The following is a 25,663-nucleotide window of genomic DNA, read 5'->3' as shown; positions in this document are numbered from 1 at the left end:
TGGATGACCAGGGGCACTGCCCCAAATTTTTCTCCCTGGGTTTGAACGGAGGCATGTGGATGCACCTGTGAGAGTGAGCAAGGAGTGTCGGGATCTTTTTTATTGCCTATAAATGCCCTTCAGAGAGCATCTCTGAAGAAGAGAGCCTGGGTGACCAGGTTATTCTGTTAGCAGCGGAGACGGAGTCTAAGTCCTCAATATGGTAAATACCTGGAGGAGAGGAAGCAGATACTTGGGTCCCCGCCATTGTAGCTGATGTTCTTACTCTGGAAAGGGCAACGGTTTGAACTGAAATCAAAATATGTTCTAGGTATGTGTTTGCATTTCCTGCCTCTTGTTCCTCAACCAGCACCTCTATATGAGATCTCTCCAAGTATCTGATTTACCACTGTCTGAGGGCTCAACAAGTGGCTGGTGTGGCGACAGGGAGGCCACCTGTTACCCTAACCAAGGTATACTCACAGTAACGGGCATGTGATCGTGGAGATTTCACCGCGTATTGCATAGTAGGCTGATGGGTTGAAAAGCATTAGAATGGTTTTCTGAAGGTGTGGCTAATGTGTCACCTTGGAGATGGTAATCTGTGAAGTTGGAACATTGCTTTTCAAGGTGTGGTGTTTCTTTTGAGTCAATGGCCATGATTTTCTATAGAGAATGAGTATGGATTCCAAGAGATAAGAAGAAATGGCACTGCTTGCCATCAGTCTCAGTGACTGGCTTAGGGAATATACGCTTCTTGTCTCTAACCATTTTAGGTTCTGGAGTTCTAGAGGTTTCTGGTTCACCGATGGGGATATTTCCATCGGGGTCTCAGTCAGAGTCATACTAAACCTAAAACTATATTTGTATCTTAACAATTTATACTTCTCATGCTATTAAATTAGCAGACTAAGAATGGAGTTATACTGACAGAGGTAATTGACCTGATCGTCATGAGAAGGTTATGATTGCCACTCTGTAATGACAGGGAATAATATATTTAAAACTCAGGAGATCACTGGCATGTGTCATGGTGGTCTCATGTAAAGAAGGAATTATAGGGGTGCCCAGGTGGCTCAGTCAGTTAAGTGTCTGCCTTCAGCTCAGGTCATAATCCCAGGGGCCTGGGATTGAGCCCTGCATCGGGCTCCCTGCTCAGTGGGGAGTCTGCTTCTCCCTTTCTCTCTTCCCCTGCTTATGCTCTCTCTTTCTCTTTCAAATAAGTACATAAAATCTTGTAAAGATTTTTTCTTTCATTTATTCATTGGAGAGAGATACAGAGACAGGGAGAGCACAAGCAGGGGGAGAGGCAGAGGAAGAGGGAGAAGCAGACTCCCCGCAAACTGGGAGCCCAACATGGGGCTCGATCCCAGGACCTGGAGATCACAATCTGAGCTGAAGACAGATGCCTAACCATCTGAGCCACCCAGGTACCCCTAAATAAAATCTTAAAAAATAATAAAGAAGGGATTATAGCTACTGTGACCTAATAGGCAGAGTAGCCATGGGATCACACCATTCAGGACTGAAGGTCTAGATCACCCACCAGGCAGGCAACCTAGAGCAGGAGTAGGGCTAATCAAAGAGTCTAAGAGAATCCAGAGTGGGTGGTGTCAGTTATAGTTTAGGGACCAACTGCAGTAGCAGAGACTATAGCTTGTCCTACTAGCTTCCTTCTATAAAGAGGATCATACTAATAAGGTAAAACTAATAATAAGAATAATCATAATTAATAGAGCTCATATATTTCTGGCCTTCTTCTAGGCACTTCACACTTGTAAACTCACTTAATCTTCTCAAGACTCCATAGAGTTTAGTAGTGGTATTATGGAAGTTTTACAGATGAAGAAAACGAGACCTAAGTTGAAGTAACTAAGTGATCAAGAGTTGAAGAGGATTTGGATGCTAGAATAACTTTTGCATGGAATGATTGAGAAAGAATCAAGCAAAAATTCATTAATAGGCTTTTGTTCCTTTGCTTCCAGGTAGGTTTGGACGAATAGCAGATTGATGGTGGGTGGGTGGATGCAATGAAGACAGGTGTTCCAGATAGGGATGGGATGAACGGGTGCGTGTAGGGAGTAAATAGAGATGGATGCTTGGTGAGCACTAGATACATGACTTTGGCCAAAGGATAAGACTGATGATGGGAAAGAATGGGAGATAAAAGCAGAACTGGGTCATACTAGGTATGAACTAGGTAGTCCTGAAACCAAGTTAAAAACTTTGAATTTTATTTTGGCACCGGGAATGATTGAGGGTTTTTAAGAACAATTATGGCATGGTCAAAGAATTCTCTAGAAGAGGGGTTTCTGATGCCGGGTGGTAAGCTGATCTTGGTCTGGCTGCCTAAGTCGGAATTGCTCGGGGACATTTTAAATACTATAGATCCCTGGGACACACCTTGGGAATTCACTGAATAACTGTCTTTTCCTTTTACTTTCTCCATGACTGCCAGGTTCTGTTTCCACTTTCAAGTGAAAGCCACCCCCCCCCCCCCGCCCCGCTTCCTCACATTTATTTGTGACATCAGTTAATTGTGACTTCTGGTTCATGGACCTATTTTGCCTGAGTTTACTCTACTTAGTTCTCAAATGTTTGGCAACCTTAGGTTCCTCCTTTTTTGAGGTCTTGCTAAGAAGACTCATGAAGATTCCTTACTTGTGTTTGGAGTCCAAAAATAAATGGAATCCTTCTGATAATTTTTTTTAAAGATAATTTTCAGAGTTTTCTTTTGCCTTTTCTAAGCTAAATAGTATCTGCCCTTTTATTGTTCCAGTTATGCTCAGGTGTCAGACCTTCAGTGTTCTGTTGCATTCCAATTTGCCCGTAGTCCTCTTAGGCTGGGACACTCAGAATGCCTTATAGTAATCTAGATATTCTTCTTCTTCTCCTTCTTCTCCTCCTTCTCCTCCTTGTCCTCTTTCTCCTCTTTCTCTTCTTCCTCCTCCTTCTCCTCTTTCTCCTTGTCCTCCTTCTCCTTGTCTTTCGTCTCCTCCTTCTCCTCCTCCTTCTTCTCCTTCTCTGCCTCCTCCTCCTTCTTCTTCTTTTAAAGTTTTTACTTTTAAGGAACCTCTAGACCCAACATGGGGCTCAAACTCATGGCCCCGAGATCAAGAATCTGAACCAGCCAGGGGTCCCAGTGCTCTAGGTATTCTGATCCACCCAGACTAGAGTGGGACCTCCCCTGTCATCCTACTAGACACTAGACCTCATAGGTGTGCCATGAGGTCTAGCTCACCCACATTCATAGCTCAGCAGTCCACCCATCTCTCAGCTGCTGCTTATAAATCTTGTGTCCACTGAAATCACTGTGACTTTTCCATTCTAGCTCTTTGTCCTATCTCTTTTACCTATTGTACATGCAGTTAGTTTGTAGATAGTTTTTGAGAAATTAGACTCACTACTTTCACTGATTTATTGTCCCGTCTAGCTCTCTTGTGATGGGCCAATTTAGTATAATATGGGTAAAGTTGTGATTCCATCTTTTTCCTCTCATTTTTTTTCCTTTTTAAAATGATATACACCAGTATTTGCCTTTGTTAATTTATTTTTTTTAATGTGCCAGGTTTGGTTATATCTCTTCATTTTTTCCCCCATAAAACTAAAATGCAAACTGTTTTGTTTGTACCATCATCAGTCACAAAGAACAACTCTCAAAATGGAATTTGGTTTTGTCCTTTGACTGGTAGAAATGTGCCCTGGTCATTGATTTTTATTAGATAGGTGGACATAGAAAAGAAACTTGATACTGAGGATATGGGTAAACTATGATAATGCATTCTTTTAAGAAAATTGAGATGCAATGCACATGCCATAAAATTCATTTTTAAAAATATATAATTAAATGGTTTTTAGTATATTTGTAAGGTTGTGAAACCATCACCACTATCTAATTCCAGAACATTTCCTTCTTTTTTTTTTTAAGATTTTAAAATTTATTTATTTGACACAGAGAGAGATACAGCAAGAGAGGGAACACAGCAGTGGGAGTGAGAGAGGGAGATGCAGTCTTCCTGCCAAGCAGGGAGCCCAATGTGGGGCTTGATCCCAGGACCCTGAGATCATGACCTGAGCTGAAGGCAGATGCTTAAGGACTGAACCACCCAGGTGCCCCTCTTTTTTTTTTTTTTTAAGAAAAAGATTTATTTGTTTATTTGTGTATGTATGTATGTATGTATTTAGAATATGAGCAGCGGCAGGGGTAGTGGTGGTGCATGGTGGTGCATGGAGAGGGAGAGATAAACTCAAGCAGACTTCTTGCTGAGTGTAGAGCCTGACATGGGGCTCAATCTCACGAGCCGTGAGATCACTACCTGAGCTGAAACCAAGAGTCCCCCACTGTTCAACCGACTGCACCACCGAGATGCCCCTCCAGAACATTTTCATTATCCCTAAAGAAACTCTGTACCACTTAGCAGTCACTCTGCTCTCCCCTGTGTCCTAAGCCCCATTTGGACCTCTGACTTCCCACCATACCTATGTGTAGAGATGTGAGCCTTGCTCTGGGAGAGCTGTCTGGCACATCTAAATGGCTGCATCCTAAACTGGACAGGGGAGAATCTTGGCTTCCCCATCTTATCTATTATACTGGATTCTTAGGAAGAGATGAACTCAGTTGTGATAGAAACAGGCTTATGCTTACCATTATCTCCCCAACCTGGGGTTCAGTTGCTTAAATACTCACACTACTCTTTGCAGTGAAATTCCCATTCTCTTTAGAGGAAAAAAAAAAAAAAAGCAAAACAGAGGTCGAGTAATTTTGCTTTTTAAAAAATTTTTTAACTTAAATTTCAGTTACCATATAGTGCAAAATTGGTTTCAGGAGTAGTGATTTTGCTTTCTTTATGATCTGTTAACAACAAACTTACATCCTCCTTATTTCTGCTTCAAAGGAAATCACAAAAACTATTTTTTCTCACTGTTCTTAGCGTCACTTGTGTGTTCTGGGCTTTCACCCTCCTGAAACAATTCTGCTGATTTGTGCTGACTTGTTGCATTTAATCTTGGTCTTGGGTCCCTTGATCCCATTTGTGGTACATGTATCCTAAATCTGAGCTTGCGAAGACACTTTCTGGGTAGTGACCGCAACAGTCTTTTTTTCCCTTTTCTTCTCCTCAAGAATAATTTCCAGAAGTTAGGTTAGAGTTCTGGTTTTGAAAGCTCCATCCTTCCTGTATTTTTCCCTATAGAACCACAGACCGTGGCCTCATAACTATGTTTTCTTCCTGCCATACAGCGAGAGGGCTTGCTTCTCCCTAAGTCAGCTCTCCCTACCCTAATAGTCATCACTCCAGGATGACAAAGTTCCTTTGTTCCCTAAGGTCCTGTCACTTCCTCCTTGCCAAACAATCCTCCCATGTTGGTCCAGAAGAGTTTTTTCCCTCATTATTTCTTCTACCTCTGAGAGATTATACTGTCAGGCTGAATTTGTCAGATGCACTTCCATAAATGGACTAGGACACTGCCTTTATAAGACCTTTGTAGTATGTGATTATTTGTTCTTTTATAAACATTCATGAAGTACAACTTGCAGAAATCCACCTGAGAGCAGGAATGAAAGGAAGGGAGGGAGCTTACATCCTGAACTGTTGGAAAACAGGTATCCTGAGCCGATGGAAAAACATTCCTTGTTTCTCTAGAAGTTGATGCTATTATAGGCATCACTTTTGGGGAATAGAAGCTAATTTACTTACTTTTCCATGCAGATAGATGGTTAGGTTATAATTCAGGCTCTACCCTAATGTACAACTTTGGGAAAATTACTTAATCTTTCTAAATTTGTTTTATAAATTTCATTTGTAAAATAAGAATAAGAGTACCTAGTTCATAGAATTTGCCATAGATTAAAAATGTAAGCAAATGTTTTGGACACTCCTCCTATTGAGTGGTAGAATATGTCTCTGCTCCTTCAGTCTGGGCTCTTTGACTGCTTGGCCAATAGAATATGACAGAAGTGACAGTGTGCCTATTTCTGGCATAAGAACATGGCAGCTTCTACTTCCCTTTCCTAGGGAAACTTTCTTTAGGCATCCTGGGCTATCATGTAAGAAGTCCAAATACCCTGAGACGGCCATGCTGGAGTCTCAAGATGGGACAGTCTTAGCTGAGCCCAATCTTTTAGCCATCCCCACTGATGTGACAGATGTGAGTGAAGCCATCTTGGACCCTTCAACCAGCTCCTCCATGAGATGAACACCACCAAGTGACTCATTAACTGCAGCCGATGCCCTGTGGGGCAAAGGAAGTGCCCCAATTGGACCTTGATAGAATTCTTGATCCACAAAATCATGAGATATAATGATTGTATTAAGCCATTCAGTAGGCAGCAATGAAAGACTGCAATCCAATTTGATACCTGGAAGTGGGGTGCTGCTCTAGTAAAATCCTAAAACACGTGGCTTTGGGACTGGACAGCAGTAGACAGAAAACTGGAAGGCCTTAAGGGGCCCACTGGAGAAAGCTGGAAGGACAGGGAGAATGCCACTGCTGGGGAAGTCTGGAAGGACAGGGAGAAAGTTGGTTTCATGGATTGAAAAAAACCATGACTCTTGTTGTATTGTAGTGTACAACACTGTAGTCTGTAGTAATGGGGAAAATAGAAAATAATCTTAACAAACTGGTGGATTTGGCCAGAGAGATTCCTGGCAGAATGTTCAAGGTGCCCATTAGGTTCTTTGAGCCACTTATGATAAGGTGTGGGTAGAGAGACCAAAAAAAAAAAAAAAAAAAAAGGAAATTTTGTGTCCAGATAATATTTATTTATTAATTATTATTACTTTTAAATATTTTATTTCTTTATTTGACAGATAGAGATCTGTAGAGATCAAGTAGGCAGAGAGGCAGACAGAGAGAGAGGAAGGGAAGCAGGCTCCCCGCTGAGCAGAGAGCCGGATGTGGGGCTCGATCCCAGGACCCTGGGATCATGACCTGAGGTGAAGGCAGAGGCTTTAAACCACTGAGCCACCCAGGTGCCCCCAGATAATATTTAAAGGAAATAAAAACAACCCAGGACTTAATGGGCCTGAAAATGAAATGTTCTCAGCCTCTCCAATGGTGAAAGGCTTTCAAAATAAAAACTGATGTCAAGGTAAGGTCATGTCAAAGGTATGACTATAAGACCCTTTGTTAATATTGCAGAAAGATTTAAGGGCATGTCTAGAACTAGACAAAAAGGCTTCTAAGCATCCCAGAGCACTCTGACTCAGCCCTAGGCAGAGGAGGACCTGTCTCAAAGAGATCTGTGGGTATGGCTTTTATTTAATGGAGTGAACCCCAATAAGATCCATAGAAATCCAACAGAGTTTTTAAGAGAATTGAGTTTTATTTATTTATTTTTAAAGATTTTATTTATTTATTTGACAGGGAGAGACACAGTGGAGAGGGAGCACAAACAGGGGGAGTGGGAGAGGGAGAAGCAGGCTTCCCTCTAAGCAGGGAGCCCGATGTAGGTCTTGATCCCAGGACCCTGGATCATGACCTGAGCCGAAGACAGACACTTAACAATCAAGCCACCCAGGCACCCAAGAACTGAGTTTTAGAAGCACCATCAACTTTGACTGAAAAGGGTAAAGCAACTCAAAATAAAAAAGCCCTTGGGGCTCTCAGATTCAATGTTCAAGAATCAGTTTAAGGAAGCTGTGAAGCAACAACCACAATCCAGTTCTTATGAAAAAAGAAAGGTGGTTCAGAGGATGGGATCAAGAGATATGGGGTATAAATTCTGGGGAACAAGAATGGACCCAGAATCTGATGGCATTTGACCGAGTGCATTTCAAAATTATCATAGCCTGGGGACTACGTGCCTCCTGTTCTTTCTCTTTCTGAATGGGAGTGTCTACTGATGTTATCCTATGACTTTCTCACTATTGTAGTTTGTGTGTGTGTGTGTGTGTGTGTGTGTGTGTGTGTGTGTCTGTGACAGATAACCCCTTCAGACTGAGAGGAACTATACCTGAGGGGTTTCCTCCACACCTGGCCCTGACTTAGATGATGAGCTCCTGGACTTTGAGCTGACACTGTTTTCTGGGGACTTTGGAGAGGAATGAGTATAAGTTGCATGTGAGAAGAATGTAAATAATTTGTGACCAGAAGGCAGTTTGTGTTGGATTAAATATGGTAACAAATTCTTTGATATTCCTCCCATCACGAGGTAAAATCTATGTCCCTGTTCCATGAATCTGTGGATTCTGTGACTGCCTGACAAATAGAATATGGCTGAACGGCTATTGTGTCAATTTCCAGACTCGGGTCTTAAAAGACTAGCCACTACCACTTTGTGGATCAGTCTTTTAGGGCCCCGAGCCCCCATGAGAGAAGTCCAAATACCCTGAAACCGTCCTGCTGGAGAGGCCATGTATAAGCATTCCCATCATGGTCCCAGCTGAACCAAGCCTTACAGCCATCCCTGCCATGGTGCCGAACATGGGAGTGATCCTGTCTTATCCTCCCAGATGATCCCATCTCGTATCTGCATACTACTGATTAACTTTAGGCGATGCCATATGGAGGGGAAGAATCCCCTGGCTGAGCCCTGGTTGAATTCCTGACCCATGACCTCATGAGATACAAACAAATGGTTGTTATTTAGAGATGTTGAGTATTGAGGTGGCTTATCATTTGGCAAAGATAACTGGACCAGAGTTGTGAGAATGAAATGAGATTATGAAGCACTAAATGCAGTGCCCAGAACATCGGAAGTACTATGCTAGCTCTTCCAGTGTTATTCTAATTCTCATCCTTCCTCTGAAACCATACCCTTTATACCAACTACCGTATCCGGTATTCATCTTTCAGCAGGATTTATTGAATGCCTAATCTGTGCATACGTTGGGCTAGTTGCTGTCATATTATAGCTGTTTGATAGAACAGGTCCTTGAAGATTGGGCTCAGACCACACGTTCTTTTGGAAGCTCTTTGCAAGTCACCCTTGCTGGCTTGACTCGTCCTCCATGGTAGTCCTGTCAGCTCTGTGTGCTCTGTTTGGACTATATTAATCTACCTCAGTGGATACATTGCTTCATGGGTGATGTACAGTTATTTCACGTCCCTGAGGTCTGTCTTCCCAACTAGAGTGTCATCATCTTAAGGGCTGGGATCTTGAATTCAGAGTCCTTTGTCCTTCCTCATGGATCTTCGGTAGGTCCAAGTGCCTCTTAATCTTTGAATAATTTGGAATTGTCAATATGGGAACTCTGGAGCAACCTCCCTTGTTTTGTAATTGGAAGTTTGTTCCTCTTAATCGCTTTCACTTATTTTGTCCATCTCCCCACCTTCCCAGCAACCACCAGCTTGTTCTCTATATTTATGAATCTGTTTCTGTTTATTTTTGTATGGTTATTCATTTGTTTTGTTTTTATATTCCACATATAAGTGAGAAAATATGGCTTTTGTCTTTCTCTGACTTATTTCACCTAGCGTAGAACACTCTAGGCCCATCCATGTTGTTGCAAATGACAAGATTTCACCCTTTTTAAAGTAGCTGAGTAACATTCCATTGTATATACATATATATATAACATCTTTACCCATCTGTCAATGGACTGTATCCTTCTATTGATTTGGGTTGCTTCCATATCTTTTTTTAGATTTAAATTTCTAAATTTTTACATTTATTTATCTGTAAAGATCTTATTTATCTAGTTTAAAAAGAGGAGAGAGAGCATGCATGCAAGTGGGGGAGGGGCAAAAGGAGAGGGAGAGAGAGTCTGAAGCAGACTCTAAGTTGAGTGCAGAGCCTGACGTGGGGCTCGATCTCCCAACCCTGAGATCATGATGTGTGCCTAAGCCAGAAGTCTGCTGCTTAACCAGCTGTACCACCCAGATGCCCATGGATACAGGATGTTTTTTAAATCATTAAAGAATTCAAGTCCATTTTGTATCACATGGACTCTCAGTTCCATTTACATTTGGATAATTGTAGGCCTTGATCTCAGTAGTGGGTCCCACAGTTTTCACTGGTGTGGTTCTTAGAAGTGAGATCAAGTGATCCCCCACTAGCCACCAGCTCTGCATCTCATCTATAGCGTCTTCTAGTGCACAGCGACTATGACTGATGGAAAGTTTACAAGATGTAATTTTGAAGAGCTAGAGTCACCATAATATCTGATGTTTGCCGTATCCGTAATCTTGCTCATGGACCTTTGGAGCATGAACAAGCCAGGGCAGGAACGGGAGTAGGGAAGGTTGGAAAGCTCAAGAAAAGTAACAGTTAGTCAAATCACACTGTTAGAAAATTGTAAGAAAATGCCTGTTGAACTTTCCCCATCATTAGGAAGAAAAACAAATAATGGAACTTGAGAATAAAGGCACCAAGAGCTAATTTTCAAATTCAATTTGTCTTTCTGAAGGATGCCTCTTTGGTCTTTCATGAAGGATAAATTACATTTGAAATGAAATCTTATAAATGACTTATCTTTTAGGTAGTTATTTTGTACACTTTTAAAGTGCATTTTACTTATTTGTGGGGGGTGGGGCTGAAAGATGAATTCTGAAGAAATCGAGAAGAAAATAATTTCAGGAGGTAATGGATGAACTTGGTCTGGAAGATTAATCAGGGCAGTTGTAAGAGAGTGCCAAGTGCGTAACGGGAGTAGAACTAAATATCTGATTGTAATTAAAACTTTAGGTTTCTAATGGCTGCATGAAAGATATTTTAATAAACGCAAAATGCACTTTCTAAATGGCACGCTAACTTTTAATGACTTGGGTGTTTTGTTTGATTAGTAACCTGGACTGTTAAATTAAAGCCAACTGCAAGTGCATGATAAAATATTGATGGTCTCAGGCAAATGAATTGGGGGAGTTATGCTTGACAGATTTTTTGTATCATTAAGGATTTTAACTGGTGGAAAATATATATTGCTGGTGCTTAAAGATAGTTAGAGGATCTTCCTGTTTATATGACCTCGTTTTAATTTTACAGTAATAATAAGGGGGAATTCTGAATTATTCACAGATGGTTGGTCAAGAGAGGTCACTTAATTAAAAAAGTGTTACTTTAATTACACCTGTTTCACATTCCTGGAATAGGAAATTAAATATTTTGAAGCATTTGATGATTTCTGTTTCACAGTATACCTGGACTTTTGCTGACTGTTGTGAAAACCTGAGATTTTTGTAGGTGAAGCTTTTACTTCTTGTTAGCAGGGAGTTTTGCTTTAAGAATCAGGGTTTTAAAAATAGTTTTTTTCATTGATAGTTTTAGAAATAATACAAGAAAGAGACCTATACAATTATTCCACACACATACTATTTTCTTGTAGATGCAGGACAATTTTTAGAAGAATGTGTAAGAAATTATGAAGCACATTTCCTCAGGAGTTGAGCTGGGAAGTCAAAAGTGAGGGAGATTTTATGTCTTGCTTTATTCTTTTGGGAAATAGAATATGTTTTGCAGTGAGAATGCCTTCAGTTTGTTAAAAAATATTTCCTTCTGAAACTCAGTTTTCTTTCAATGACTCCATTGTTTTGTTTTCATGCCTTTCTCACATAACAGAATTTAAAAAAAGATTTTATTTATTTGAGAGAGAGAGAGAGAGAGAGAGAGAGAGAGAGAGAGAAGGAGCAGGGGGAGGGGCAGAGGCCAAGGGAGAAGCAGGCTCCTCACTGAGCAGGGAGCCCAGCACAGGGCTCCATCCCAGGACCCTGGGATCATGACCTGAGCCGAAGGCAGACCGTTAACCGACTGAGCCACCCAGGCGCCCCGACAGAGAATTTTCTTGATTCTATTAGGAGATATGGTTAATTTTAAGGAGCCTTTTTCATTGGATCAAGTTAGTTCCTTTCTTTCCTTCCTCCAGCTTTCTATCCACCCTCAGATGTTTAGTGCTTAGTGTCACTTACTGCTTTCTACAGCCTCCGTAAAAGTAACTCTTTGGGAAAAAAAGAGACTTCAGCAGCATTCTTGAGGTTGCTGTCCCTCTGATGGGACTTCAGCTGTGTGAAGGAAAAAAAAGTGAAACATTTGAGAAGAGGGAGTAATTTTGCAGAGGACGTAAGGACAATGATTTGTGGTGGCCTGGGTACTCGGTAGCTAGATATTCCCTGGTGTAGAAGGGAAAGAAAACACTCAGGCTTCTCAATTAATGAGAGACTTGTGAAGTGCTGAAAGGACATCTGGAGGAATAGTGATGGAAGAGCTTCTGCAGAAGGAGAAGCTCTTACCCACTTCTGTCCGATTGCTTGCTCCAACAACTAAGCCTCAAGGGAGTGAAGAATCTAAAATTAATTCAAGTTTTACCACGTAGTTATTGTTTTATTCTGAGTTTGAACAAAGTTTCCATTCCCTTCTGGGTCTTTTGAAAGAAGATACTTATTCTGTGTCAGAATTGTTCAGACTAATAAACTAGCCCTCAATTACCATATTAAAATGCAGTAATTTTTTTCACTACTACTAAAGAATTATAGCTGTTTGGATTTAGTTTTGAGATTGCAAATCTTCTTATCAATTGATAGTAATAGTAACAATTTAGTAGTAGCTACAATTTATTGGGTACTCGCTATGCCAAGTAGATTTATACACATTGTCTCATTTAATTTCTTCTGCAACCCTATGGAGTAGGCTAAGTTTTGTAGATGAAACTGAAGCACAGAGAAGTTAGGCAACTTGTCAGTGAATGATAGATGCAGAGATTAGAGCCAAAGCATTAGGTAGAATGTAATTTGGCTCTTCTCATGGAAACCCAAATAAAATAGCTTAAACAAAATAGAAGTTTAATCCTCTCTCATACAGATTTGGGACTAAGAAGGTGAACATATGTTTTTCTACAAATATGATGGTCTGGGGCTCCTTCTCTCTTGTTGCTTTGCTGCCCTCAACATGAAGCTTCATTGTATTAAAAAACACTGGCTGTTCCAGCGGCCAGCATCCCACTCGCATTTCAGTCAGGAGAAAGAGGGAAGAGAAGCAAGTGTAAGGCAAGGTCTTTCCATTTAAGGGCATCACCTGAAATTCTCCACATCCCTTCTCTTCCATCCTCTTGGGCAGGGCTAGGTCCCATGGCTAACCAATTGGAAGGGAGTCTGGGGAAGGTAGTTTTATTCTGGATAGTCAGTTGTCCCGCTAAAAAACAAAAACAAAACTTTTTTCCCAAGGAAGAAGGGGAAAGTGGATATTGGAAAAGTAGCAATGTCTTTCTCACCTGTTTTGTAAGATAACTGACATTATGCCCAAGGTGAGCTTCATTTTGCTGAAATATATGAATATTCTGAAAAACTTTTAATAAACAGAGCCACCTAAAAAGAGAAGTGAGATATTTTCACTAGAGGTTATTCAAACAGATGCTGCTGGGCAAATACTGCTGTATACTGTGTAAGCATTTGAAACATGGACACTGTATATTGTATAAAGATAGCTTATGTTTTTTCTAATTCTTAAATGTGGTAGTTTAATTAAAATTGCTCAGTAGCTAGGGCATTTGGGTGGTGCAGTTGGTTGAACATTCCCTCTTGGTTTTGGCTCTGGTCGTGGTCTTGCCGTTGTGAGATTGAGCCCCGAGTTGGGCTTCGCGCTCAGTGGGGAGTCTGCTTGGGACTCTCTCTCTCCCTCTGCCCCTCCCCCCACTCATGCTCTCTCCCTCTCTCTCTCTCAAATAAATAAATAAATCTTTAAAAAAATTGCTTAGTGGCTACACCATATTTGTTGACCCTACAAACACACCCATCTATGAAACCATGAACAAATTCTTGAACTCTCTACTGTTGAGGATGTTATGTGTAGTTTTATATCTATTATTTGAGCTTTCTCAAGTTCTATATCATGTACTGACTTGAGTATCTCCCTCTCTTCCTCTTAAACCAGGTTAATTTTACTTAAAAAAAAAAGATTTTATTTATTTATTTATCAGAGAGAAAGAGTGAGCAAGTGTGAGCACAACCAGGCAGAGTGCAGGCAGAGGCAGAGAGAGAAGCAGGCTCCCTGCCGAGCAGGAAGCTTGATGCAGGACTCGATCCCAGGACCCTGGGATCATGACCTGAGCCTAAGGCAGTGACTTAACTGACTGAGCCACCCAGGCGTCCCTAACTTCACTTTTTTTTTTTTTTAAGATTTTATTTATTTATTTGACAGAGAGAGATCACAAGTAGACGGAGAGGCAGGTAGAGAGAGAGAGAGAGAGAGAGGGAAGCAGGCTCCCTGCTGAGCAGAGAGCCTGATGCGGGACTTGATCCCAGGACCCTGAGATCATGACCTGAGCCGAAGGCAGCGGCTTAACCCACTGAGCCACCCAGGCGCCCCGCTAACTGCACTTTTAATAAGCATGCTACTACTACTGTCTCAGGCTCCCCACTTGAAATTTTGACCTATTTCTTCCCATTTATCTCCATTGGCCCAACTGTTAACAACATTGAATAGCTTTCACCCCTTCAGCAGGTTCTTCAATTTTTCATCCCTTTTCCCACTCCTTCTGCCATTCCAAAAGGTCAAACTTCCATCTTTTCTTGTGTTTGGATGGCCAGGATGGCTCCCTAAGGGCTCTGCCCCTGCTCGCTCCAGCCTGTGTCTTCCGCGGTTTAGCTCATTCAGTATGAAACCATTTATTTTCCGTGGCTTTTAACATGCTTCCTTGAAGGCTTGAGGACACATGGCTTTTCCATCTGGCTCTATCTCGCCCTCTACTTCTGACTCTGTTTGGTCAAGGCCCTTCCTACCCTTGCTCCAGCCAGGCTTATTTTCCTTCAGACCCAACACACACAATTTCTTTGGTTGGGCATCTCTACTATCCACATTTCTGCTCTCTGTTCTGTCTTTTTCATTTGAGTTCTCTCTTGTGCCCCCCCTTGTCCACTCCCTCTTTCCCTTCTTCCTTTCTTTCATCACCAACTAGCTTCTGAGGGCCTACCACGTGCTAGTCTTTGGAGATAGAACTGTACTACAAGCTGAGATGCATTTCCTGGCCCCACTGGGCTTCTGATCTAGATTAAAATTCCCCGTGTTGCTTATGCTCATTTATGAGCCCATCTCTGCGTCTGAGTTTGTTTCACCTGCCTGGAAGCCCTCCTTTTTCCTTCCACCCATCTGAATTGCGTTCATCACTCAAGGCCTGACTCGAGTTTTACTTCATCTTCAGGTGCATTCTCTGAATGCTTCAGTGCACTCCTGTTCCTGAACACCGTTAATCACAGTCCCCTCTGTATACTTGAGCTTCTAATTGTTCTTTTGCATGATATGCTAATGGTGTTCTATTCTGGAGAGGAGGCAATATATCTCTATTAATATTCACATACATACATAGCTGTATATAGGCCTCTATTGTTGTGTGTAAAACACTTAGCTCTCCAGATCTTTTCAAAATTCTCTAATCCAGAAAAGTGGAATTGTTTTAATTCAGGGTCCTGGCCTTTTCCAGATTTATATTTCTGTCCGGAGATAAGTGTAATCGTTGTGTTTTCTCATACCACAGTCTTTTCACTGTTTGCTAAAGGCATCTCTAGCACCTGCAGCCATTTTTCTGATGGTAACAAAATTCTGATGGCTTCATAGTCATTGGCGCATGCCTGGCATGAGAAGGACATAGGATGCGGAAGTGATGTGGTTAACTGCTTGAGCTGCAGAGTAAGGGACGCCTGGGTTCGGGGCCCGATCAGCTAGCTCTGTGATCTCTCTCGGTCACACTAGCTCTGTGGCCTTGCTCAATCACAGTGACTGGTTATATGATCTTGAGTATATTTCTCAACCTCTTTGAATCTCAATTTCTTTTTTAATCTATAAAGTGGGAATAAAGTGGTTATAAATCATGGTTAAATGAGGTAATATATAGGAAGTAATTAGTCCAGTACTAGGCATATGGTCAATTAAAATAATGATGACATTGTATTTTTAGGATCACTAGCGAACTAGACTAACTAGGCTGAATTACCAAGTGACTGTCTCCCAAACCTGGTGTCCTGCTATTTACCATTCAGATTTGGGCCTCACCAAAAGACAAACTGCTATAGGTCAGGAGCCTCTTGGACTGCCATGACAGGCTAATCCATGGGCGCCAGAAAGTTATTTATTTATTTTTAAAAAGATTTTATTTATTTGACAGAGATAGAGAGGGAACACAAGCAGGGGGAGTGGGAGAGGGAGAAGTAGGCTCCCCGCTGAGCAGGGAGTCTGATGCAGGGCTCGATCCCAGGACCCTGGGATTATGACCTGAGCTGAAGGCAGACACTTAATGACTGAGCCACCCAGGCGCCCCCAGAAATTTAGTGTAGTATACTTTTATGTACTTCTGGTGCACTTCTGACATGGTGTTGGACTTCTAGAGAGACGCTGCCTATGATTTATTGATTCATGGTGGGTGTAGTCAGATGGGGGAGTCAGGGTAGAGGGGACAGACAGACTTCTAGCCCCTTGCATCTCAATCCAACTTCATTCTGGACTCGAGCACAACTTGATCTGCTCTGCGAGGAAGCAGCACATGGCCTTCTCTAGCGATTTTATGAATGGGAGTGAGGAATGGAGGAGAGCCAAAGATAGCAGCTGGGCTATTCTCTCGGACCAGGCAAGATAAAGAAATCTTTTATGGACTGGGTTTTGGGTTTGTCTGGCATACTGCGATCATGCTAGCCCTTCTCCAGTGACCTTTCCCACCCCCCACCTCCATCTGTGCCCTCCTTTTAAGTTCTGGGAGGGAGCATAGGCCATGGCATGCCTGACAGGGCGGGCAGGGAGGAAGAATGCTCCTCTCTTTTCCCTCTCCAGAGCCTTCCAGCCCAGGCAAGGCAGGATACGAAACAGTTGCAGAGGAAATAAAGGTACTTACCTGTGGCTCAGGACCAAGAACCAAACCCGGGCAGCGACAGGGATCACCAGAAACCACTCTGCTGAGAGCTAGTTACAAGATGGCTATGTGTGCCGGAACGCCGCAGGTCCATGGAAGGAGGCTGCATGTGGTCTCACAAAGTATAGCTCTGAGGGTCAGGTTCGCCAGGCATCCCTGGGACAGCCTGGAGGGTGAGGAGTCCCGGCTGGGTACGGTGGACATGATCCTGGTAGGGGTTCATTCTCAGTGATTAGCTTTGGCGTTTGGAGGGCTGTCCAATTACCTTGAGAACAGATTTGTCTTATAAAGCCCAAATACTCATTTCCAGATTTCTTCCTTACTAATACATTCCTCCACCCTTTCCCTGACCTCTGTCCCTTTCTTTGTGGCTGGCCCCATCCACGTGCCCAGTGGTTGACCAGCGAAGGAGGGATAGCAGTGAGGAGACTGGGGAGGCCCATGTGGGTGTTTGCTGAGCTCCGACCCCCCTGCCTGCGGTGGGGGCCGGGGACATCTTTTCACAGCATCACACAGCAACACCTTTGAAGCGGAAAAGAAATCCCACCCTTCCTTTGAGGTGCTTTTTGTCATATTGCTTTCCTCTGGCTGGTTGAATTAATTAAAATTTCATCGGCTTTTCTTAAAAAAAAAAAAATTCCCTGTTGTCATATCGTGAAAAGAGAGGATATCTTTTTTTTTTTTTTAAAGATCTTATTTATTTGATAGAGAGAGATCACAAGCGGGCAGAGAGGCAAGCAGAGAGAGAGAGAGAGAGGAGGAAGCAGGCTCCCTGCAGAGCAGAGAGCCCGATGTGGGACTCAATCCCAGGACCCTGAGATCATGACCTGAGCTGAAGGCAGAGGCTTAACCACTGAGCCACCCAGGTGCCCGAGAGGATATCTCTTGAAGGTGTTTGCTACCCTCAAGAAATAAGAAAGAAAAGAATCTGATCTGTTCTTATTCCGGAAACTTAATTTCTCTTGCGAGCTTAAGCTGGTTCAATGATGTGTTTTGAAATGAAAAACTTCATATATATATATTTTGTGGTTGTTTATGTTTTATTAAAAGAAAAAAAATAAGAGTGTCTCCCCCCCCCCCCCACACATTCCAATGTTCTCCCTGTTCTTTGGGGCCGGAGGGCGGGCAGGTTTACAGACTGGTAAAAGACATTCTGAAAACCAACTCAAAACAGCAGCAGCCGGGATGAAATTATGAGCCCAAATCAGTAGGGGGCAGTCTGACACAATCTAACAGAGGCGGGTGGTCTAATAAAACATCAGAAACAAGGCTCTTTGAGACAACAAAGGCCAAAATTGTGCTAAGAGCTGTAAATCTTGCATGCTAAATTCCTGTGTAAGAGACAGTCGTGGTTGTATCATAATTAAACATGCTACTAAAACATAAATCCCTTACTGATAACTTCTCAGTGGCCTCATTTACCGTGGAATGAATCAGAAGCTGGTCACCCGTGAGCAATCACTGAAAAGATTTCTGATGTGTTCAGCACAGACTCATCTTTTGTGTAACAGAAGCAACAAAAGAAAGGTAAATCATCATCGGCATTGCCACAGAACATTCCGTAACTGTCTTTATGAATGTGTGGCTCTGTTGGTGCCAAGGGAGGGGATTTTTAAAATTTTTTTTATTTTTTCATAAACATATAATGTATTATTAGCCCCAGGGGTACAGGTCTGTGAATCACCAGGTTTACATACTTCACAGCACACACCATAGCACATACCCTCCCCAATGTCCATAACCCCCCCCCAACCCCCTTCCCCCCAGCAACCCTCAGTTTGTTTTGTGAGATTAAGATTCTCTTATGGTTTGTCTCCCTCCCGATCCCATCTTGTTTCATTTATTCTTTTCCTACCCCCCAAACCCCCTACATTGCCTCTCAACTTCCTCATATCAGGGAGATCATATGATAATTGTCTTTCTCTGATTGACTTATTTCGCTCAGCATAATACCCTCTAGTTCCATCCACGTCATCGCAAATGGCAAGATTTCATTTCTTTTGATGGCTGCATAGTATTCCTGAGGGGATTTGAGGGTTGACTTAGCATCTCACAACTTTGAAGGGTGGTGGGTGGAGAAGGAAGACCGTTTACGGGTATTGCCTTAGGTACTTAGGGCCACCATAACAAAGTCCCACAAACTGAGGGGCTTTAAATCACAGAAATGTATTCTCTCAGTTACAACTCTAAGGATGCTATTTCCAAATCAGGTTACATGTGGGCTTAAGGCCTCAGCACAACTTTTTTTTTTTTTTTTTTTTTTTTTTGCGGGGGTGGGGCACAATTCAGCCCATAACAAGGATATAGATATTTTTCAGTCATTTTGACTTGGCCACACAGCCTTTTACTGTGTCATGGTGTCTCCTAAACTGGGTCAGTCAATTTGGTCTTTCCAGAAATTCTAGCCCTTGCTTAGGCTAATTCTTATCAAGGAGTAGAAATGATATAAACATAAACATATTGAGTGGTACTTTGCAAAAGTCATTTTCAATGCAACCAATTCTTACCTCAGTCCCTGCTCTGTGCTAGTCCAAATTGCCATTATCCTGAGGAGGGATGGACCATTTCTGTGTCCTATAAAACTGGATCTTCCTGCTTTCCGACTTGCCTTCTGTATTGGTTATCTACTGCTGCATGATAAGTTACCCCCCAAACCTACATGCAACAGTTATTATCTCAGGAGGGTTTCTGAGAGTCAGGAATCCAGGCACGGCTTCCCAGGGCCCTCTGACGTCTGGGCCACTGAGGGGGTTGCCGTCAAGGGGATGGTTGAGCTGCCGCCATCTCAGAACTCCACAGGGGCAGATCTGCTTCTGAGTTTGCTCGCTTTGCTGTTAGAAGGCCTCAGGTTTTCCCTGGCTGTTGGCTGTAGATGTCAGTCCTGGTCACAGACACCTCTCCAGAGCCTTCTCTCAACCAGGCAGCTGGCTGGTTTGGAAGACCAAATGACTCTGAGAGGGAGAGTAGGTGAGAGAGGCTGGGCAAGAAGAAAGTCCCCGTCTTTTGTAACCTAATCTTGGAATTGGCCTCGCATTACTTTCCCAGTATTCTGTCAGAAGCAAGTTACTAGGCCCAACACACACTCAAGGGAAGAGGATGAGAGGAGGGCACTGTAAGGAAAAGCTCACTTCCTCATGGTCTCTCCTTTACTTTTTGTCTCTCCTTTACTCTCAAGAAACTGCCACACTCACAGCCCTTCTGAACGCAGATGTGTGGGGTTTTCCACAATTCTGTGACACTGGCTGGGTGTCCCCCAGCGTAACTCAGTTCTGACACCATTTACACTCATACCTCGTTTGACTGTGCCTTCTTTATAACTTGAAGGCTTGTGGCAACCCTGTGTTGGCCGGGTTAGCACTTTTTCCAACAGCACTTGCTACTTTGTGTCTCTGTGACACATTTTGGGATTCATGCAATATTTCAATCTATTTTTTATGGTGATCTGTGATCAGTGATTATGACTCCCTAAAAGCTCATATGATAGTTAGCATTTTTTTTTTTTAGCAATGAAGTATTTCTTAATTAAGGAATGTAAAAAAAATTTAAGGACATAATGCTACTGCACACTTAATGAACAGACTACAGTATTGTGTAAACATAATTTCTATATGCACTGGGAAACCGAAAAATCCATTTGACTCTACTGTGATATGTGCCTTACTGCTATGGTTTGAAGCCAAAGCCACAATACCTTCAGGGTATGCCTGTAAGATGGTTTCAGATCCATCAGGTTAAGGTTAAGGGCTCAGTTTCACCAGAGAAAACGACTGGGCTTTCAGGAGCCAATCACAAATCCAGGTTGTTACCTATGCTTCCGTCCAATTGGCTATAAATCAAAAGTTCACACCACTTCCTTCTCCGTTTTAATTAACTTGCTAGAGAGGCTCCCAGAACTCAGGAAAGCATTTATTTACTAGATTATTGGTTTCTGGTAAAAGGCTACAACTCGAGATGCCTGGGGGGCTCAGTCAGTTAAGCATCTGCCTTTGGCTCAGGTCATGATCCCAGGGTCCTGGGATCGAGCCCTGCATTGGGCTCCCTGCTCAGTGGGAAACCTGCTTCTCCCTCTGTATGCTGCTCCTGCTGCTTATGCTCTCTCTCACACTTTCTCTCTCTCTCTGACAAAAAAATAAAATCTTTAAAGATTTTTAATTTTTAACTTAAGTTAAAAAAAATAAGAGGCTATAACTGAGGAACAGCTAGGTGGAAGAGATGACTTGGGTGAGGCGTGTTGGGGGGTGGGTACAGTTTCCATGATCTCTCCAAGGTGCCATCTCCCAGCACTTCCACGAGTTCCCACATCCTTAAGTTCTCTGAATTTCATCCTTTTGGGTTTTTTGGAGGTGACTTTCTTACAGTAGGCACGGCTGATTAAATCATTGGCCATAGGTGATTGAATTTGGTCTCTAGCCTCTCTTTCTGGAACTGGAATGGGGCTGGAAGTTCCTATCCTATAATCTAGTTTGGTTCCCCTGGCAAACAGCCCCCATCTTGAGGTTACCTAGGGGTTTTCTCTTAATCATCTTCTTAATATAAAGTAAGGTGTGGTTGGAAGGGGTTTGTTCTGAATAACAAAAGATACCTTCATCACTCTCATCGCTTAGGAAATTCCAAGGGTATTAGGAGCTCTGTTCAGAACATGGGAAAGACCAAATGTGTATTTCTTATGAAATCATGTATAAGTCACAATATCATGGCACTCAACACGAGGAAGAAGGAATTGCTGGGAACCATTTTAGAAGCTGCCCATCATGTCCTCCTACAGTATATTGGCTAACCATTTTGCAGAGTGACCCCGTTAAAATGTACATCAGTCACAACTCACTTCTGCTCGAAACTCTCTAATGGCATCGCATCACTCTTAGAGTTTGAAATCCCTATCCAGGTCTAAGTGGTTTGGCCCTAGGTGTCTCTCTGATCTCACCTCCTTTAACTTCCCTTCTTCCACCGCTTTACTTCAGCCTGTGTCCTCTGACGTGATGTGCTGACCCCACCTTGGGACTTTGCCCTTGCTCCTCTGTCTGACCAAGCTGGGTGAGGGGCCTCTGGTGGTACACAGTCTGGGAAAGAAGGCCATATGACCTCAAGGAACCAGCTTTCTGGGCTGGAGGCAGAGGAGGAAGAGGAGTTACCAGATAACTTCTGGAGGCTTCATGAAGGATTCTGGAGATGATGATATCAAGAGGACAATCAGACACAGTGGGCGAGGTGGGCCTTGGCTTTGACGTCAGTGCCGAGAAGCCAAAGAGCCAAGAAGGAAGCACTGAGGAGTCATCAGACCTGTGAGGGGCCTCCCGAGAACTTGAGGCCTCCAAAGGTCAGCACTGCTGGCAGCTCTCAGAAGGCCCTAGAAGAAAAGGCGCTGCTATGGTCAGGACTGCAGGGTGATGGCTCTGATGGTCTAAACGTCCATGTGTCACTCTCTTAAGCGCACACACAAATGTTCCCTAGGGTCCTGGAGAGGCAGGGCCAGTCCCGGCGGTGAAAGAGACTCCCTTGTGAGTGGCCGCTGATGGAGGACAAGCTGCTCAGGGAGGCCAAGATCACAGAGGGCCATGACCTACCTTTATCAGAGACGACATGTTGTCACCACCCTAACATGAGTTCGCTCCTTGGTGAGTTACAGATATACACCAGGTGGAGTTGTCACACAAAGAAGACTTTATTTGCAGCAAATAAGGAGATCATGGGGTATTACGTCCAAAGCCGTGACTCCCCAAGCAGGGGTGAGCAGCTTTTTAAATTTAGGGTTTAGGATGAATATTCAGAAAGGGGAGATTTGTGACAGTGGTAAAGGCGGGCGGGTGTAAGGTAGCAAGGCCCACTTATAAAACTTGTCCACGGGGTGCCTGGGTGGCTCAGTGGGTTAAGCGTCTGCCTTTGGCTCATGTCATGATCCCAGGGTCCTGGGATCTAGCCCCACATAGGGCTCTCTGCTCAGCAGGGAGCCTGCTTCCCCACTCTGTCTGCCTGCCCCTCTGCCTACTTGTGATCTCTCTTTCTTTCTGTCAAATAAATAAATAAAATCTTAAAAAAAAGAAAACTTGCCCACATATGTATATATACATATCTTTATGTTATATTAATGAAGCTTCTGCTTCTGCTAGGATGGAGACTTTGTAATGAAGCAGCTGTAACTGTCGGACCAGACAGAAGGCGTTGTGGGCATCCTCTGAGAGCTGGTATAAACTGGATGGTGTCTTGGGTTACTTATCTCGGATTAGGAATGCAGGGTTAGCTTACTTTTGAAATAGTACTGGGAGTTTTACCACTGATTTATTGTCCTGAAATCCCATTTCCTGGCCTGGGGGAGACTGTTAGTTTTTGCATTCCCTTTGTTCCCTTAAAATCCATAACTACTGTGGTTTTTGCATTTTTTTTTTTTTTTTGTAATTCTGACACCTTCCAGAAACTTCTGCGAGAAGTATGTTTGGGCAAGTAGCGCATAGATCATGGGGAATAGCTGGAGGCCTAAAATGACTTCTCTAGTGTCACGGAAGCTAAGTCTCATCTTTCTTTTTCTGGGGACCCCTAACTCCTGCTTAGAGCAGAAGTAGCTCAAGCCTGCGGGAAAGAAGCCTGGTTGCAAGAAGCAGGAGTTTCCAGAGCACAGGGTCCCTGTTACTCAGTGACAGTGCCCCTGGCTGGTGGAGCCCGGCCCCAAGGCAGAGAATGTCGGTGGAGAAGCACTTGATCCTGCTTCCACGGCTTCAGCCTTGATGTCTGTGCTGGGGCTGGGTCTGTCTTCTGCCCTGCTCACAGCTCATGTGATGCCATCACTTTTAGTGATGCTGTGTCATTTGAAGAATGGGTTCCCTCAGGGTGGCCCCGCAAAGGTGCCTGTTCTGAAGGACTTCTTGTTGACCCATCGCCCAGCCTGGTCCTGGTGCAACGGAACCAGCGTGAGTTTGCTCCTTGGTGAGTCATGGAAACTGCCCCAGATGACTTGTCGCACAAAGAAAACTTTATTTGCAGCAAATAACATCAGAGGAATGGCTTCCAAAGCTGTGACTCCTGGGGAAGGGGGACGAATGGGTACCTTTTGTTTAGGGTTAGGATGAATATTCAGAGAGGGAAGCCTTCTGGTGGTATGTGGAGGCCAGTGTAAGGTCGTGCCTGTGCCTCAAAGAAACTCGCCTACACATGTTGTATGGTTATGTAAATGAGGCTGACGCTCCTCCTTGGGCAGATATTTTAGTATTATGATGAGGTAAAGGCTTCCATCCCATGGGTTACTTCCCAGTCCATCTGCATAAGCTCCAGTCAGGGGTTTAGCTCAAACTGCCTGGGTGGTCTGGGGTTGGCTGGCTCCAGGCCTTGTCAGGGGACTTGCCATCACGTGAGGGGTGGTTTTGGGTTTTATTCGTCTGGGTTAGGAGGCTAACCAGAAAGAAGAGCTCAAGGAAAAATGTAAGGCAGCAGTTAGTGAGTATAGGCAGGTGGGCAATGAAGGTCAGGTTTTGGGGTCTAGCTGGTAGACACTGGAACCTGTTAGAGGCATAGCTTATGCCCCTGCTTGACCTTCAAGATCATCTTTGAGGCCTGCAAGAAATGCATCACTGCCCACATGCTGCGCCCACCACCTGGGCCCTGGGCCCTGGGCCACCACCTCCTGAGTCCCTCCCTGCTCTGGGCCCTGACCTTGTACCAGGGCACTGTCAGCCGACGAAGACATGTCTAGTCCTGAGAAATCTCCCCTGCCCTGACTCTGGGGTTCTTGACATTGTCCCTCCTTTACCTGCTTCTCTTCTTTGTTATCCAATCTTTGCCCAACCCTTTTCTATATTTTTTTCTTCTGTCTTTCCTCCTGTGTTTGAATCTAACAAAATAAAATGCCTCTCTGTGCCTGCCTCTCTCTTTTTCTTTCTCTCACTTTCTTAGCCTCTTATTTATTACTGAGTTCTTATCCCGTACAGAGGACTATTTCAAGCTGATAGAAAGTCTTTCAGAGAGTGATTCTTTTTATAGGGAGAGGTTCACTTGTTCACTTATATGTAACTGATTTGCATATACATACATACGATATATATAATATATTTTTAATATATATTTATTTTTCCTTTTATGTATTTGCGTATATAATATATACATGTATAAATATATAAATATTTAATATATTTAATATATATTTACAACATAAATTTACATATTGTATATTTATAATTCACATATAAATATTTAATATATAAAATTTAATATACATAAATATATATGTGTATAAATAATCTATTATGTATCTGTTTATATATTATATATTTAATAACTTAATATATATATTATATATATCCTATATAAGTATATATTTATATATTTTGTATTATATATAATGATATATACATATATATAAAAATGAATACTTTATTTCTTTTTTTTTAAAAGCACTTTTTTTTTTTTAAGATTTTATTTATTTACTTGTCAGAGTGAGCACAGGCAGACAGAGTGGCAGGCAGAGGCAGGTGGAGAAGCAGGCTTCTGCTGAGCAAGGAGCCCGATGTGGGACTCGATCCCAGGATGCTGGGATCATGACCTGAGCCGAAGGCAGCGTCTTAACCAACCGAGCCACCTAGGTGTCCCTGAATACTTTATTTCTTAGAGCAGTTTTAGATTTATAGGAGAATTGAACAAAAGTGCAGAGAGTTTCCATATATTCCCACTATACCAACAACAATTTGTGGTATTATTAGCATCTTGCGTTAGTGGGTTCATTTGTTATAACTGATGAGTTCATGTTAATATAATTAGCTAAATATAATTAATATAATACAATTATAATTAATATATAAATATAAATATTATAAATATATAAACATAATATTTAATATATAATATATTTATATATAAATATAAATAAGTATTATTATAAATAATAATATAATTAATATAATATTATTAGCTAAAATCTATAATTGACATTAGGG

The 25,663-nt window shown here is 42.6% G+C and overlaps 1 pseudogene; it reads left to right on the top strand.

Moving 5' to 3' along the window:
* Positions 1-21,822: 21,822 nt before the first annotated feature.
* Positions 21,823-24,426, top strand: LOC111139707 (annotated as a pseudogene).
* The last annotated feature ends 1,237 nt before the right edge of the window (positions 24,427-25,663 follow it).

This window comes from Enhydra lutris, unplaced genomic scaffold, assembly GCF_002288905.1.
Source record: "Enhydra lutris kenyoni isolate GAN:26980312 unplaced genomic scaffold, ASM228890v2 scaffoldscaffold4, whole genome shotgun sequence".
NCBI classification, from domain to species: domain Eukaryota; kingdom Metazoa; phylum Chordata; class Mammalia; order Carnivora; family Mustelidae; genus Enhydra; species Enhydra lutris.
This window is presented reverse-complemented; position numbering and strand designations above follow the sequence as displayed.